A 17,108-nucleotide genomic window follows, 5' to 3' on the forward strand; every position below is an offset into this window, starting at 1 on the left:
AATCATGGCTATCATATGTGAATTAGGGGTATATGCAATATCGTTGTGTTGTAAGAGGATGTCGTCTTGGTTAGACATGCATTTAAGGATTCCCCATGTTATATCAGGGGCAAGGACTTGCATTTGTGGAGTGGCTTCAAGATGAGGAGTCCATGAAGAGGCTTCTTCCATCTTGAAAAAAGGGGGCTAGTGGCTGCTCACTCAGAGTCATTCTCTGGAAGTGTTGGTTCATTGGAAGATATCCTGGAGGTCTCCATGACGCCATGGTAAGGCTTCACCAAACAAGAGAAGTCCAGAATCTGAAAGAACAGAAGCATATCTTTGACCCTAGATGAGAAGTTTAGTGGGCCCAGTCCATTAGGACCCCCCTTCAGGGGTTTTGCATGGCACCATAGGGTGAAAGGGTTTATCTTATTTTGAAGAATGTCACTCAACTGCAGCTAGTCCTTGAGTGTTGAGATTTAAAAAGTTAAGAGTAATCCTAGCAAGATCAAGAAGGAGCTGAGGTTGTAATGCAGACAACCAGGGGTATCTCCCACTTTTTGTTTTTTAACATGTTTTTGAGCATATCATGTGCTCATTTTACAACTGTTTGGCCTGGTGGATTATAAGGAATGGTTAATTCTAACCAAGGCTTAAGTAAAACAACTTGAAAGGGTGTGTTGTCCTGTTGTTTTACCCTTTTTGTTAAAATTATTTATTTGCTTATTTATCACCATTAACAATAATGTATTTTTTGTGTGTGTGGTTGTTGTAGGATGTACTAATTTTATTTTTGCTCAGCAGTAACTTACATATTGATCATTGGCCATTGAGGGAGGGGGCTAAAGAGCCAAAGTTAAGGTCTATTTTCCTGTCTTTTTTAGTAATACCCATATAAGTATGTTTCAGTCACGTGGATACCCATTTATGGCATACAATGGGATAAGTTTAGTAAAATGGCTCCCTTGTATCTTAGTAAAAGCCCTTCTTATATTATCCATCCCTTATATGGCATCCATTCTTTTGCCAAACAGGAACCACGCAAATGTGGAGGATTTGGAGGCTGGCATGAAGAGTATTGTTATCATTTTCCCAGCCTTTGGATCAAAGGAGGAGGAATCTTTATCTTAACCCTGTGTACTTTTAAAAACCATTTATTTTAACCTTAGTCCATCCTGACCACACATAAAATTCCTTTTTAAAGATTTTCCCTCATGAACCTTTTACAACTTTTCTTTGCACTTAGATTTTGTCCCAACCCATTTTTCTCAAAATAGCCAGTTTCATTTAAGACAAAATTACTTTATTTTGCCTTTAACAAAAATATATTTCCATTTCTTATATCTTTCTTTTGTATCTCCTACTTTTCCACATAACAGAGTTGCTTTTGTGTTTTTTTTGCCCCAGTTTTAACTACACTTAGCAGAATTTTAACTCTTAGAAACTTTAGTCTCCAGTGAAAACCTAAGTAGTGACCAATTGTGAATTATCTGTTACATGAGAAAAATTTTGGGGGGACACCTGGGTGGCTCAGTCAGTTAAGGGTCAGACTTCAGCTCGTCATGATCTCACAGTTCATGAGTTCAAGCACCACATCAGGCTCTGTGCTGACAACTTGGAGCCTAGAGCCTGCTATGGATTCTGTGTCTCCCTCTCTCTCTGCCCCTTCCTGATCACATTCTGTCTCTCTCTCTCAAAAATAAATAAACCTTAAAAAAAAATTGGGGGCACCTGTGTGGCTCAGTCAGTTAAGCAACTGACTTCAGCTCAGGTCATGATCTCATGGTTCTTGGGTTCAAGCCCCATGTCAGGCTCTGTGCTGACAGGTTAGAGCCTGGAGCCTGCTTCAGATTTTGTGACTCCGTCTCTCTCTGTCTCTCCCCTGTTAGTTCTCTCTGTCTCTCAAAAATAAATAAACGTTAAAAAATTTTTTAAAAAATTAAAAAAAATATTTTTAGGTGGTAGACTTATGAATCCATTAAGCATAAAGCATGGATTTAAATATTCTCAGTTTATTTATTTATTCATTTATTTATTATAAGAAGTCAGAAGCATAAACCTATTTAGTAAGCAATGCTTCAGCATTCCATTAGATTTGAAAGAGGCCTAAATGTCCAAAGAACTTAATTCAATTTACCATTTAAGCAAAACGTTAAAGTTTTAGGTTACCAAAGACCCTGAAATCTGTCTTAACAATTATCCATGAAAACTATGAGGCAAAGGTAACCATTAAGTCATCCGTTTGCTAACAAATTGAAACAGAGATAAAGTGAGCTTATTTGACCTGTAGTCAACCTTAGTAGAATAAAGTTCTATAATTTAAAAGACATGCCTGTCTTAATAATATTTTATCTGTGCCCCCTTGAAAGTTTACCATTGTTAATTTTTCCCCCATGGAACCAGTGAGGAAATTTAAAGTTTAAGGGGGTGTTTTTTGCCTTTTGACAGAGTGGGGAGCAAGGAGCAGCATGTTGTCTGAGGCATTGAAGAGCCAGATTTGCAGGCCACACCCCAGGCAGTGCAGAAACAGGAGGAAGGGGAAGGGAAGGCAGAAAAGGTGAGGTGCTGCCTAGAGGCCAGAAGGCAGACTGAGGCACCGAGGGCAGAGAAAAGAGTTCACGTAGTCCTAAAGCCTATCACCTCAGATAGATGAGCAGATACTGATTCTTGTTTTGTTTTGTATTATTTGTTTTGTTTTGTTTTGTTTTGTTTTGTTGTGTTTTCCACTAGTGGAATTAGGCAGTCCATGTTGGGCCAGAGAAGACAGGGAAGTTCCCTGAAACAAACGGAGTTTCAGCAGCTGCTTGGGAATATTCCTTAAAATCTCTATCCTGAGGTAGACTAGCCAGAGACAGTCGGCTTATCATGGTTATTAATCCAGGGAATGAATGAGGGAGAAGCCCTCACATATAGTTAGAGTAATAAGAGTGTATAGAGAAAAACAGTAAGAGAGAGAGTGTTAGAATCCCCTATATTAGGGATGGCCTGTGTAAAATCCACTGCACTATTTCAGTGCATTGTTTTACTTGACAGTGATTGGAAGTTGGGCTCACTGCCTTGTTTGGGGATACTGCCCCTTGTCAGACAGTTGTTTAAAAGACACCTGAATAGCAGTGACAAAGTTCTGCAAAGCATGAGTCATGCAAGCATCATTAAACTCTTGAGCACAGATAGCATACTGGGGTGGGGTCCGAATGATGCTCATAAGAGAGCCCCAGTCCCAGGCATACATGGAATGAGTGCCACAAATATTTTCTAAAATACCGATTGTAAAAGGGCTGTGATGGACATACAGGTGAACTGATTTTTGCAATTCTTTTACAATTGGAAAGACCAGCCCTTCACGGCCACACTGCCCATTTTGCCTGACAATGGGAAACAGCTGGAATTTACCAGCCTTGTGGGCTTTTTAAATGTACTTTTGCAGTGGGGTGAGGACTTTATCAGAGCTGGTCGGTGAGGTTTTCAGAGGCTCCATATCGTCCCACCCTTCTGGGGGAGGAGGAGTATCTTCTGGCTGTAAAGGAGCCAGAGGCTCTAGTCCAGTCAGTTCAGTCTGACTATAGGGGGAAAGAGGTTTTTCCTCCTTTTTAAATAACTCTAGGTCTTCATATACACAGCCTGAGCTCAAGCAGGGAAGGGTGGTGCGGATGATGGACCGGGTGAGGATTACTTTAGGGGGGACGTTAGCCCCTTTAGAATGCCTGGCCTTTACTGTTTTTCCTACTCATTCTCATACTTTAAGGGAACCAAGGACAATTTTGTTGGTTAGCCAATAATCTAAGGAGAGCCTTATAATTTAGACTAGTCCCTGCTGTCTCCTAGGGACTGAAGAATTTGAATATAGCACTTTTGTTCAGAGGCTAGGGAGTTTCCCATGATAGATCTCTCAAAAGTTCTGCAGCAGCGAATCCTGATATAGTTTCACTTTATCCCTTACCTTGTCAGGTAGAGACTGTACCCAGTGCATTTTTTTCTTGGAGCTCCTTAACCGTTCCCCAGTGTCCTGCAGTCCTTCTGTGGCACCATCTGGCCACATGGGCTCCTTGCCCATTTCAGCCCATAGTCCCCTTTCCTCTGTCACATCGGGGTCACCATCTGTCATAGACTCTGGGTCTAAAAAAATCCAGAAAGTAAATTAAAAAAACCTTTACAATAGTACCAAAAGAATAAAATACTTTGGAATAAGCCAAGCTGGTGAACAATCTGTACACTGAAAATATAAAACATTCTGAAACAAAGGATTTAAGATGGTGAAGTAGGGGAACTCTGGGCTTTCCTCATCCCTCAAACACAGCTGTGTTTAGGTCAGATCACTTGGAACACCCAGGAAACCCATCTGCACACTGGCAGAAGGGTCTCCATGGTTAGAAGGAGACAGTGTGGCAGGTGTGAGGTGTGTGGAAGTGAATTGGGAGAGGAGAGGGAGCCCTTTCTGTAGAGAAGCAAAAGGGAGAGAAAGAGAGAAAGGTGCAGAGAGTGCAGTGTTAACTTTGCATAAGCGGAAAACCTCTTGGGACCACGGAATATGGAGTGAGAGGTACTGAGCATTGCAGGTTTTTTGTTTTTTGTTTTGTTTGTTTGTTTTTTGCAAAGAGCGTGTAGAGCTCAAACTCTGAGGATTTGGAAGGGCATGATTTTCTCTGATATGGAGCTGTGGCAGGAGCTCCTGGAGAGGAGGGAGCAGGCCCCAGAGTGCATAGTACAGTGTAGGAATCTCCTGAGAACACTGGGGGAGAACATTCCCCTTCCTGGAGTACTTTTGGAAGAGAATATATTGCATCTTCAAGGACAAAAGACCCTTTAGGCACCAGCAAAAGGCCTTTCATAAGCAGGAGACAGAGGTGCCCACAGAGGGCAGATAACCTGGTTGCTGCTGCTATTAGCAGTGATACACCATGGATTCTGAGCAAGGCAAAGGTGTGGAAATGTTTTTCTGGGATAAAGGACATCAGAAAGGTGCAGAGTGGCTCTACTCTTGACAAGGGGAGCAGGTCTGCATGGCGCTTGGTCCTTTACAATTTTGTGTTTTGAATCCCAGCCTCTCGCCAAAGAAAGACTCAGGTGAGCTGTGGTGCAGTGGATGCTGCCTGCCATTGCTATTCTGTGAGGGATTTATGAAGGGGGCGGGGGGCGGGGGGAGGTTGTGAAGTCCCCTGTCCTGGAACAAAAGAGTGGGGTGTCTCCAATTTTCCCCTCAACACCAACACAATGGGACTTCAGAGAGCAACATAGCAGCCATGAGTGAAGGCAGGATCCACTTACATTGAATCCAGCCCCCCTATGTCTGCAACTACTTATTTATGGGGACAGGACTGACTCTGAGCCAGTGTAGAAGGCCTTTCATCCAGAAGACCAGTACAGGCCGCACCCTGCATGCACCAAGTGTACTGAAAATAGAGTGCTTCAAAGCCTTACCTGAAATTCTGGTGGAAATAGGACTAGGCTTATGTGTTCCCCTTCTCCCCTCTTCTTTTGTTTCCTTTAGAATCAGGCTTATAGTTTTTTGTTAGTTATCTGCTTTTTCATTTCTTTTTTTCTCTCTATTTTTTTCTTTTTGATCAGACTTTTTTTTTCCTTTTTCTTTCTCCCCACCCCTCCCCCCTTTTTCTTTGGAATCAGGCTTAAAGTTTTTTGATTCCTTTTTTTTTGTTGTTCTTTTTCCTTCTCTCTCTCTCTCTTGAATCAGGTTTTTTTTCCCTCTTTTTTTCCCCAGGCTTATTTTAACAATAAATAAATAAATAAATAAATAAATAAATAAAAGCACACCTAGTTAAAGGTCCAAACATTGCCCACTGCAAGCAAGGAGGAGCTCTTCAGAGGACTGACCAGTGGGAAAGAACAGCCAAAACACAAAAGCACTGTGCACACAGCATATAGCAGAACACGTCCTGGAGTCCCAGGTCCTGGACAGTGTATGACCCTTTCTTAATATAGCATTATCTCAGATGCAGGAAACATAACAAGCTTTCAAAGCATGCAAAAGATAGAAACTTCACCCAAATGACAAGATTGAGGAATTCTTCCCAAAAGAAAGGTCAAGAAGAAATCACAGTCAGAGACTTGCTCAAAACAGATATAAGCAATATATATGAACTAGAATTTAGAGCAACAGTCATAACACTACTAGTTGGGCTTGAAAAAAAGCATAGAAGGCACCATATAAACCCTTGCTGTAGAGATTGGAGACCTAAAAACTAGTCAGGCTGAAATAAAAAAATGCTATAGCTGAGATTCAAAGCCAACTTAATACAGTCATAATGAGAACTGAAGAAGCAGAGGTGAGAATAGGTGATATAGAAGATAAAATTATGGAAAATAATAAAGCTGAATAGAAGAGGGAAAGAAAACTATTAGATCATGAAGAGAGACTTAGGGAACTTAGTGATTCTATAAAACAAAACAATATCTGTATCATAGGAATCCCAGAAGAAGAGTGGGAAAAAGGGACAGAAAATTTAATTGAACAAATTATAGCTGAGAACTTCCCTAATCTGGGGAAGGAAACAGGCATTCAAGTTCAAGATGCACAGAGAACTCCCCTCAAAATCAACAAAAATAGGTCAATATCATGACATGTCATAGTGAAACTTGCAAAATACAAAGATAGAGAATTCTGAAAGCAGCTAGGGACAAAAGGTGCTTAACCTACAAGGTAGACACATAAGGTATGTCCGCAGAAACTTGGCAGGCCAGAAGGGAGTTGTGGGAAGTATTCAGTGTGCTGAATGGGAAAAATATACAGCCAAGAATTCTTTATCCAGCAAGGCTGTCATTCAGAATAGAAGGAGAGAGAAAGAGATTCACAAACAAAAACTAAAGGGGTTTGTGGCCACTAAACCAGCCCTGAAAGAAATGTTAAGTGGTATTCTTTGAGTGGAGAAGAGAATAAAAGGACCAAAGACTAGAATAGACCAGAGAACATCAACAAAGTCTAGAATAGACCAGAAAGAACAACTCTATGGATAACACAATGGCACTAAATTCATATCTTTCAATAGTCTCTCTTAATGTAAATAGACTAAGTGTTCCAATCAAAAGAAATAGGGTATCAGGGATGCCTGGGTGGCTCAGTTGGTTAAGCATCCAACTTTGGCTCAGGTCATGATCTATGGTTTGTGGGTTTGGGCCCTGCATCTGGCTCTGTGTTGACAGTTCAGAGCTGGGAGCCTGCTTTGGAATCTGTGTCTTCCTCTCTCTCTTCTCCTCTCATGCTCATGCTCTCTCTCTCTCTCTCAAAAATAAATATATATTAAAACCAAACAAAACAAAAAAGAAATAGGATATCAGAATGGATAAGAAAACCAAGATCTGTCTATATGCTGCCTACAAGAGACTCATTTTAGATCTAGAGACGCCTACAGATTTAAAGTGAGGAAGTGGAGAACCATCTATCACGCTAATGGACATCAGAAGAAAGCTAGGGTAACCATACTTATATCAGACAAACTAAATTTTTATTTTTTTAAGTTTATTTATTTTGAGGGAGAGAGAGAGAGACAGCAAGCAGGAGAGGGGCAGAGACAGAGGGAGAAAGAGAATCCCAAGCAGTCTCCTCACTGTGCAGAGCCTAACATAGGGTTCAAATTCACAAACATGAGACCATGACCTGAGCCAAGATCAAGAGTCAGACACTTACCTGATTGAGCCAACCAGGCACCCCTCTGACAAACTAGATTTTTACAACAAAGACTGTAGAGGACTCTGGGGGGCTCAGTCAGGTAAGTGTCCCACTCTTGGTTTCGGTTCAGGTCATGATTCTGGGGTCCTGGGATCAAGCCTCAAATTCTGCACTGAGCATGGAGCCTGCTTAGGATTCTCTCTCTTTCCCTCTGCCTCTCTCCCCTGAGTGTGCTCACTCCCTCTAAAAATACTACTAATAAAGTAAAACAAAGACTAACAGGAGATGAAGAAGGGCATTATATCATAATTAAGGGGTCTATCCATCAAGAGGATCTAACAATTGTAAATATATGCCCCCCCATTTGAAACACCCAAATATATGAAACAATTAGTAACAAACTAAAAAACCTCATTGATAATAATACAATAATAGTAGGGGACTTTAACACCCCACTTACAGCAATAGACAGATTGTCTAAGCAGAAAATCAACAAGGAAACAATGGCTTTGAAAGTCACAGTGGACTAGATGGACTGTTTCATCCTAAAGCAGCAGAATACACATTCTTCTTGAGTGCATATGGAACATTCTCCAGAATAGATCACATACCGGGTCACAAATCAGCCCTCAAAAAGTATAAAAATGTGGAAATCATACCATGCATATTTTCAGTTCACAGTGCTATGAAACTTGATGTTAACCATAAGAAAAAACTTGGAAAGCCCTTAAATACATGGTTAAAGAGCATCCTACTAAAGAATGAATGGGTTAGCTAGAGAATTAAATAAACAACAACAACAACAACAACAACAACAACAACAAAACACATGGAAGCAAATAAAAATGAAAACACGGCAGTCCAAACTCTGTGGGATGCTGCAAAGGCAGATCTAAGAGAAAAGTATATTGCAATTCAGGCCTATCTCAAGAGGCAAGAAAGGCCCCAAATACATATTCCAACCTTACATCTAAAAGAGCTACAAAAGGACAAGAAAATAAAGCCTAAGCCCAGCAGAAGAAGGGAAATAATAAATATCAGAGCAGAAAGAAATGAAATAGAAGCAAAACAAAACAAAACAAAAAAACACCCACAGTAGAACAGATCAATAAAACTAAGAGTGATTCTTTGAAAAAAAATTAAAATAAAATTGATAAACCCCTAGCTAGACTTATCAAAAAGAAAAGAGAAAGGACCCAAATAGATAAAATAACAAATGAAAGGGAGGAGATCACAACCAACACGACAGAAATACAAACAATTATAAGAGAGTACTATGAAAATTATATGCCAACAAACTGGGCAACCTGGAAGAAATGGAAAAATTTCTAGAAACTTAGAAACAACCAAAACTGAAACAGGAAGCAACAGAAAATATTAACAGGCCCATAACCAGCAAAGCAATTGAATCAATAATCAAAAATCTCACAACAAACAAGAGTCCTGGGTCAGATGGCTCTCTGGGGTATTCTACTAGACATTTAAAGAAGAGTTAATAACTATTCTTCTCAAATTGTTTCCCAAAAAAATGGGAATGGAAGGAAACTTCCAAACTCATTCTTTGAGGCCAGTATTACCTTAAATCCAAAACCAGACAAAAACCCCACTAAAAAGGAAAATTACAGTCCAATATCCCTGATGAACCTGGATGCAAAAATTCTCAACAAGATACTAGCAAATCAAATTCAACATTACACTGAAATAATTATTCACCATGATTAAGTGGGATTTATTCGTGGGGTGCAGGGCTGGCTTAATATTCACAAATCAGTGTGATACACCACATTAATAAAAGAAAGAATAAGAACCATATGATACTGTCAATAGATACAGAAAAAACATTTAACAAAATACAGCATCCATTCTCGATAAAAACCCTCGACAAAGTAGGGATAGATGGAACATACCTCAACATCATAAAGGCCATATTTGAAAGATCCTAAGCTAATATCATCCTCAATGGGGAAAAACTGAGAGCCTTTCCTCTATGGTTAGGAGTAAGACAGGGATACCCCACTCTTACCATTCAACATAGTACTAGAAGTCTTAGCCGCAGCACTCAGACAACAAAAACATATAAAGGGCATACAAATCAGCAAGGAAGAAGTCAAACATTCAATATTTGTAGATGACATGATATTCTATGTAGAAAACCCAAAAGTCTCCACCAAAAAATTGCTAGAACTAATACATGAATTCAGCAAAATCACAGGATATAAAATCAATGTGTAGAAATCTGTTTGCATTTCTATACACCCATACCAAAGCAGCAGAAAAAGTAATCAAGGGATCAGTCCCATTTATAATTGCACCAAAACCATTAAGATACCTAGGAATAAACCTAATGAAAGAGATAACATACCTGTATTCTGAAAACTATAGAACACTTATGAAAGAAATTGAAAAGGACACAAAGAATTGGAAATGTATTCCATTCTCATGGATTGGAAGAACAAAGATTGTTAAAACATCTATACTACTCAAAGTAATCTACACATTTAATGAAATCCCAATCAAAATAGCTGCAGCATTCTTTGCATAGGTAGAACAAACAATCCTAAACTTTGTATCAAATGAAAAAGACCATAATAGCTAAAGCAATCTTGAAAAAGATAAACAAAATTTGATGCTTCATGATTCAAGATTTCAAGCTATATTACAAATCTGTAGTCATCAAAAGAATTTGATTCTGGCACAAAAACAGACACACAGGTCACTGCAAAAGGATAAAAAACCAGAAATGGACCCACATCTTCAACAAAGTGGGAAGAATAGCCAATGATAAAAAGACAGTGTCTTCAACAAATGGTGATGGAAAAATTTCACGACGTCATGCAGAAGAATGAAAGTGGACCACTTTCTTAGACCATACACAAAAATAAATCCAAAATGGATGCAAGGCTTAAATGTGAGACAGGAAATCATGAAAATTCTAGAGTAGAACACAGAGAACAACCTCTTTGACTTCGGCTGGAACAACTTTTTTTTTTTAAATATAATTTATTGACAAATTGGTTTCCATACAACACCCAGTGCTCATCTCAACAAGTACCTGCCTCAATGCCAATCACCTACTTTTCTCTGTCTCCCACCCCTATCAACCCTCAGTTTGTTTTCAGTATTTAAGAGTCTCTTATGGTTTGCCTTTCTCCCTCTGTATAATTTTTCCCCCTTCCCCTCCCCCATGGTCTTCTGTTAAATTTCTCAAGATCCACATATGAATGAAAACATATGGTATCTGTCTTTCACTGACTTATTTCACTTAGCTTAATAGCCTCCAGTTCCATCCATGTTGCTGCAAATGGCCATATTTCATTTTTTCTCATGGCCAAGTAGTATTCTATTGTATATATAAATCACATCTTCTTTATCCATTCATCAGTTGATGGACATTTAGGCTCTTTTCATAATTTGGCTATTGTTGAAAGTGCTGCTATAAACATTGGGGTACATGTGCCCCTATGCATCAGCACTCCTGTATCCCTTGGGTAAATTCCTAGCATTGCTATTTCTGGGTCATACGGTAGCTCTACTTTTAACTTTTTGAGGAACCTCCACGCTGTTTTCCAGAGTGGCTGCACCAGCTTGCATTCCCACCAACAGTGCAAGAGGGTTCCTGTTTCTCTACATCCTTGCCAGCATCTATAGTCTCCTGATGTGTTCATTTTAGCCACTCTGACTGGTGTGAGGTGGTATCTCAGTGTGGTTTTGATTTGTATTTCACTGATGAGGAGTGATGTTGAGCATCTTTTCAAGTGTCTGTTGGCCATCTGGATGTCTTCTTTAGAAAAGTGTCTATTCATGTCTTCTGCCCATTCTTCACTGGATTATTTGTTTTTTGGGTGTGGAGTTTGGTGAGTACTTTATAGGTTTTGGATACTAGCCCTGTATCCAATATGCCATGTGCAAATATATTTTCCCATTCCGTCGGTTGCCTTTTAGTTTTATTGATTGTTTCCTTTGCATTGCAGAGGATTTTTTTTTATCTTGATGAGGTTCCAATAGTTCACTTTTGCTTTTAATTCCCTTGCCTTTGGAAATGTGTTGAGTAAGAAATTGCTGTGGCTGAGGTCAAAGAGGTTGTTGCTTGCTTTCTCCTCTAGGATTTTGATTTTTTCCTGTCTCACATTCCGGTCCTTTATCCATTTTGAGTTTATTTTTGTGTATGATGTAAGAAAGTGGTCTAGTTTCATTCTTCTGCATGTTGTTGTCCAGTTGTCCCAGCACCATTTGTTAAAGAGACTGTCTGTTTTCCATTGATATTCTTTCTTGCTTTGTCAAAGATTAGTTGCCCAAACATTTGTGGGTCCAATTCTGTGGTCTCTATTCTATTCCATTGGTCTATGTGTATGTTTTTGTGCCAATACCATACTGTCTTGATGATTACAGCTTTGTAGTGAGGATGAAGTCTGGGATTGTGATACCTCCCGCTTTGGTTTTCTTCTTCAATATTACTTTGGTTATTTGGGATCTTTTGTGGTTCCATATTAAAAAAATTATTCACCATGATCAAGAGGGATTCACTCCTGGGCTCAGGGCTGGTTAAATATTCACAAATAAATCATTGTGATACATCACATTAATAAAAGAAAAGATAGGAACCATATGATCCTGTCAATTGATGCAGAAAAAGCATTTGACAAACTACAGCATCGTTTCTTAATAAAAACCCTCAAGAAAGTCAGGATAGAAGGAACATACTTTAACATCATAAAAGCCATTTATGAAAAGCCCATAGCTAATATCATCCTCAATGGGGAAAAACTGAGAGCTTTCCCCTTGAGATCAGGAACACAACAGGGATGTCCACTCTTACCTCTGTTGTTTAACATAGTGTTGGAAGTGCTAGCATCAGCAGACAACAAAAGGATATCAAAGGCATCAAAATTGGCAAAGATGAAGTCGAGCTTTCACTTTTTGCAGATGACATGATATTATACACGGAAAACCCGATAGACTCCACCAATAGTCTGCTAGAACTGACACATGAATTCAGCAAAGTCGCAGGGTACAAAATCAATGTACAGAAATTGGTTGCATGTATACACTGATAATGAAGCAGCAGAAAGTGAAATAAAGAAATGGATGCCATTCATAATTGTACCAAGAACCATAAAATACCTAGGAATAAACTTAACCAAAGTTGTAAAAGATCTGTATGCTGAAAAGTATAGAAAGCTTATGAAGGAAATTGAAGAAGACACAATGAAATGGGAAAACAGTCCATGCTCATGGATTGGAAGAATAAATATTGTCAAAATGTCAATACTACCCAAAGCAATCTACACATTCAATGCAATCCCAATCAAAATTGCACCAGCATTCTTCTCAAAGCTAGAACAAACAATCCTAAATTTTTATGGAACCACAAAAGACCCCGAATAGCCAAAGTAATATTGAGGAAGAAAACCAATGCGGGAGGCATCACAATCCCAGAGTTTAGCCTCTACTGGAACAACTTCTTACTAGACACATTGCTTAACGCAAGGGAAACAAAAGCAAACATGAGCTATTGGGACTTCATCAAGATAAAAATCCTCTGCATAGCAAAGGAAACAATCAACAAATCTAAAAGGCAGCCTAAGGAATGGGGAGAATATATTTAAAAATAACATATTTGATAAAGGTTAGTGTCCAAAATGTATAAATAACTTATCAAACTCAACATCCTGAAAGCAAACATCACAGTTAAGAAATGGGCAGAAGACATGAATAGACACTTTTCCACAGAAGACATCCAGATGGTTAACAGACACATGAAAAGATGGTCAATATCACTCTTTATCAGGGAGGTACAAATCAAAACCATGATGAGATACCACCTCACACCTGCCACAATGGTTAAAATTAACACACAAGAAACAATAGGAGTTGGTAAGGATGTGGAGAAAGGCAAACCCTCTTGTACTGTTGGTGGGAATGAAAACTGGTGCAGCCACTCTGAAGAACAACAGTATGGAGGTTCCTCAAGAAACTAAAAAAATAGAACTATGCTACCATCCAGCAATTGCACTATTAGGTGTTTACTCAAGGGATACAAAAATATATTTGAAGGGGTACATGCTCCCCAATGTTTATGGCAGCACTATCAACAGTAGCCAAAGTATGGAGGGAGGGAGCCTAAATGTGCATCAACTGATGACTGGATAGAGACAAACTGGTATATATATATATATATATATATATGTATATATATATATATATATATATATATATATATATATATATATAACTCAGCCATCAAAAAGAATGAAATCTTGGCATTTGCAACAATGTGAATGGAGCTAGAATGTATTATGCCTTGTGAATTAAGTCAGTCAGAGAAAGACAAATACCATGATTTCACACCTAAGTGGAATTTAAGATACAAAACAGGTGAATATATAAGCATCAGCGGGAAAAGAGAAGAGAGGGAAACAAATTACAAAAGACTCAATAATAGAAAACAAACTTCGGTTGACAGAGAGAGGCTGGTGGGAGATGGGATAGATGGGTGATGGGTATTAAGGAGGGCAATTATGATGAGCACTGGGTGTTGTACGTAAGTGATGGATCACTGACACCAATATTGCACTGTGTGTTATCTAACTAAAATTTAAATAAATTTTAAAAAAGAAACAAAATTGTGTTGTTTTATGCTAAAAAATGTAGGATAAAAAGTATTATGTAAATGTGTCAGATGATTAATAAAACTGCTTTGTTTTTCTGGAAAAATATATTCTTAAATAAAGAAACACAAATAAAGGGAAAAGTATTTGTTGTTCACTGGGAGACTTGCTATTGTTAGGATGTCCATTCTCCCAAAGTGATCTACAGATTCATAGCAATCCCTATCAAATTCCCAAAGGCATTTTTTGTAGAACTAGAGAAATCTCTCCTGAATTTCATATGGAATCTCAAGGGCCTCTGAATAGCCAAAACAATCTTGAAAAAGAAAGACCAATTTGGGAGTCTTCATATTTCAAGATTTCAAAGCATATTCCAAAGCTATAGTAATCAAGAGAGTGTGGTATTAGTATAAATAATAATAATAAAAATAACAAAACATAAATAATAAATAATTATCCATTAGACCAATGGATTAGAATAGAAAGCCTAAAATTAAAACCTGTGAATATGGTCAAATGATTTTTGACAAGGGTACCAACACCACCCAATGGGGAAAGGCTACTGTCTTCAACAGATGATGTTGGGAAAACTGGACAACCACTGGCAAAATAATGAAAATTAGTCCTTAGGTCACATCATATACAAACATTAAGTCAAAACGGATTAAGGACTTAAACCTAAGACCACTAGAAAAGTCTTAGAAGTATATGTAGGGGAATAGCTTCATGACATTGAATTTCACAATGATTTCTTGGATATGACACCAAAACCATAGGTGACAAAAGCAAAAACTAGACAAATGGGACTACATCAAATTTTAAAAATTCTGCACATTAAAGGAAATAATCAAGAGTGAAAAGGTAACATAGGGAATGGGAGAAAATATTTGCAAAGCGTATATCTGAGAAGGGGTTAATATTCAGGATGTATAAAGAACTACAACTCAACAACAAACCAAATAACCATTTAAAAAATGGGCAAAGGATTCGAATAGATATATCATCAAAGAAGATATACAAGTGACCAACAAGGATGTGAAAAGGTGCTTAACATTAGTAATAATTAGAGAAATATAAATCAAACCTACAATGAGCTATTGTCTCACACTCATTGTATGAAAAGAAAAGAAAAAGAAAAAAAACAACTCTTGTTAGGATGTGGAAAATTTGAACTGTTGTGCATTGTTGGTAGGATACAAAATGGTGCAGCTGCTATGGGAAATATTATGATAGGCCCTCAAAAAAGTTAGAAATGAATTACTGTGTGATCCAGCAATCCCACTGCTGTGTATATATCCAAAAGAATTGAAATCAGGATCTTGAAGAGAAATTTGCATTACATGTTTATTGCAGCCTTACAATTAGCTAAGAGGTGGAAGCTAACCAAATAGCCATCTTTGGATGAATGGATAAAGAAAATGTGGTATATACATACAATGCATGTATGTATACCTTGTATAAAGTCTCAACAAGGAAGGAAATCCTGTCACATTCTGCCTTGTGGATGAACCTTGGTAACATTATGCTAAATGAAAGAAACCAGTTACAAAAAGACAAATACTGTGTGATTTCACTTATATGAAGTAGCTAAAGTAGTCAAACTAATAGAAACAGGATGATTTCCAGGGTATAGTGGGAGGAGGAAATGGGGGAGTTTTTGTTCAATTGGCATAGAGTTTTAGTTTTGTGATATGAAAAAATTCTAGGGATCTGTTGCATTATTATGCATACTTATGAACATACTTAACTGTCTAGAACTGTTCATGTAACAGTAGGTAATATGGCGAATTTTATGTTATGTGTTTTTTTAACCACAATTAAACAAAAAAACAAAAAACAAAAAACAAAAACACTACTGAAGCTTGCTCAAGAAGGAATAGATAGCCTGAATAGCCATAAGAAATTAAAATCCCACACAGTAAACTCCAGGCACAGATGGGTTCATTAGTGAATCTTATTAAACATCTCGGGAAGAAATAACACCACCAGTTATGTTCCAACTTTTCCAAAAAAAAAAAAAATTAAGGGAAAAGAGTACTTTGTAACTCATCTCATGAGGCTGGCATTATCTTTGTAAATTAGACAGACTTTAGAAGAAAACTCAGACCAATATCTCTCGTTAACATAGACGGAAAATTCTAAACACAATTTTAGCAAATCAAATCCAACAATATATTAGAAACATAACGCATCATGACGATGTGGGGCTTGTCCCACATTGATTAAGGGTTGGCAGGATTAAAAATCAATCAGGGTGCCTGGGTGGTTTAGTTGGTTAAGCCTCCAACTTCGTCTCAGGTCATGATCTCATAGTTTGTGAGCTTAAGCCCCCAGGTTGTGATCTGTGCTGGCAGCTCAGAGCCTGGAGCCTGCTTCAGATTCTGTGTCTCCCTCTCTCTCTGCCCCTCCCCCCACTCGCACTCCATCTCTCTCCCTCTCTCTCTCTCAAAAATAGACATTAAAAATTTGCTTAAAAGATTAAAATTCAATCAATATAATTCACATTAATCCTTTAAAAATTATTTCAGATGCAGAAAAATCACTTGTCATTATCCAACATCCAATCACAATAAAAAGTCTCAGCAAACCACAAATAGAAGGGAACTTCTTTAATCTGATAAAGGTCATCTGCGAAAAAATTTCAACAATATCATATGTAATGGTAAAAGACTAAATACCTTACCCCTAAGATTAGGGACAATACATGGATGTCCACTTTCACCACTTCTCTCCAACATTCTTCTGGAAATTCAAATTAGTGTAATTAGGCAAAAAAAAAAAATCCATATTGGAAAGGAAGAAGTAAACTATGTTCACAGGAAACATGATTATCTATGTAGAAAATCTAGTGGGTTCCACAAAATAGCTATTGAAACTGAGTTTGGGGAGAATAAAGA

General features: G+C 38.0%; 1 non-coding gene across 5 annotated transcripts in view; it reads left to right on the forward strand.

Annotated features, from left to right (window-relative positions):
• LOC132681721 (uncharacterized) overlaps positions 1 to 17,108 on the forward strand; it is a 73,809-nt gene that overhangs the window by 15,114 nt on the left and 41,587 nt on the right. For all 5 annotated transcript variants that reach the window (XR_013557644.2, XR_014138118.1, XR_013557645.2 and 2 more), the window contains one exon: positions 108 to 266. This is a non-coding gene — a transcript (uncharacterized LOC132681721). The remainder of the gene's footprint in view (positions 1 to 107; positions 267 to 17,108) is intronic.

This window comes from Panthera onca, chromosome A1, assembly GCF_046562875.1.
Source record: "Panthera onca isolate mPanOnc1 chromosome A1, mPanOnc1 haplotype 2, whole genome shotgun sequence".
Classification (NCBI taxonomy): Eukaryota; Metazoa; Chordata; class Mammalia; order Carnivora; family Felidae; genus Panthera; species Panthera onca.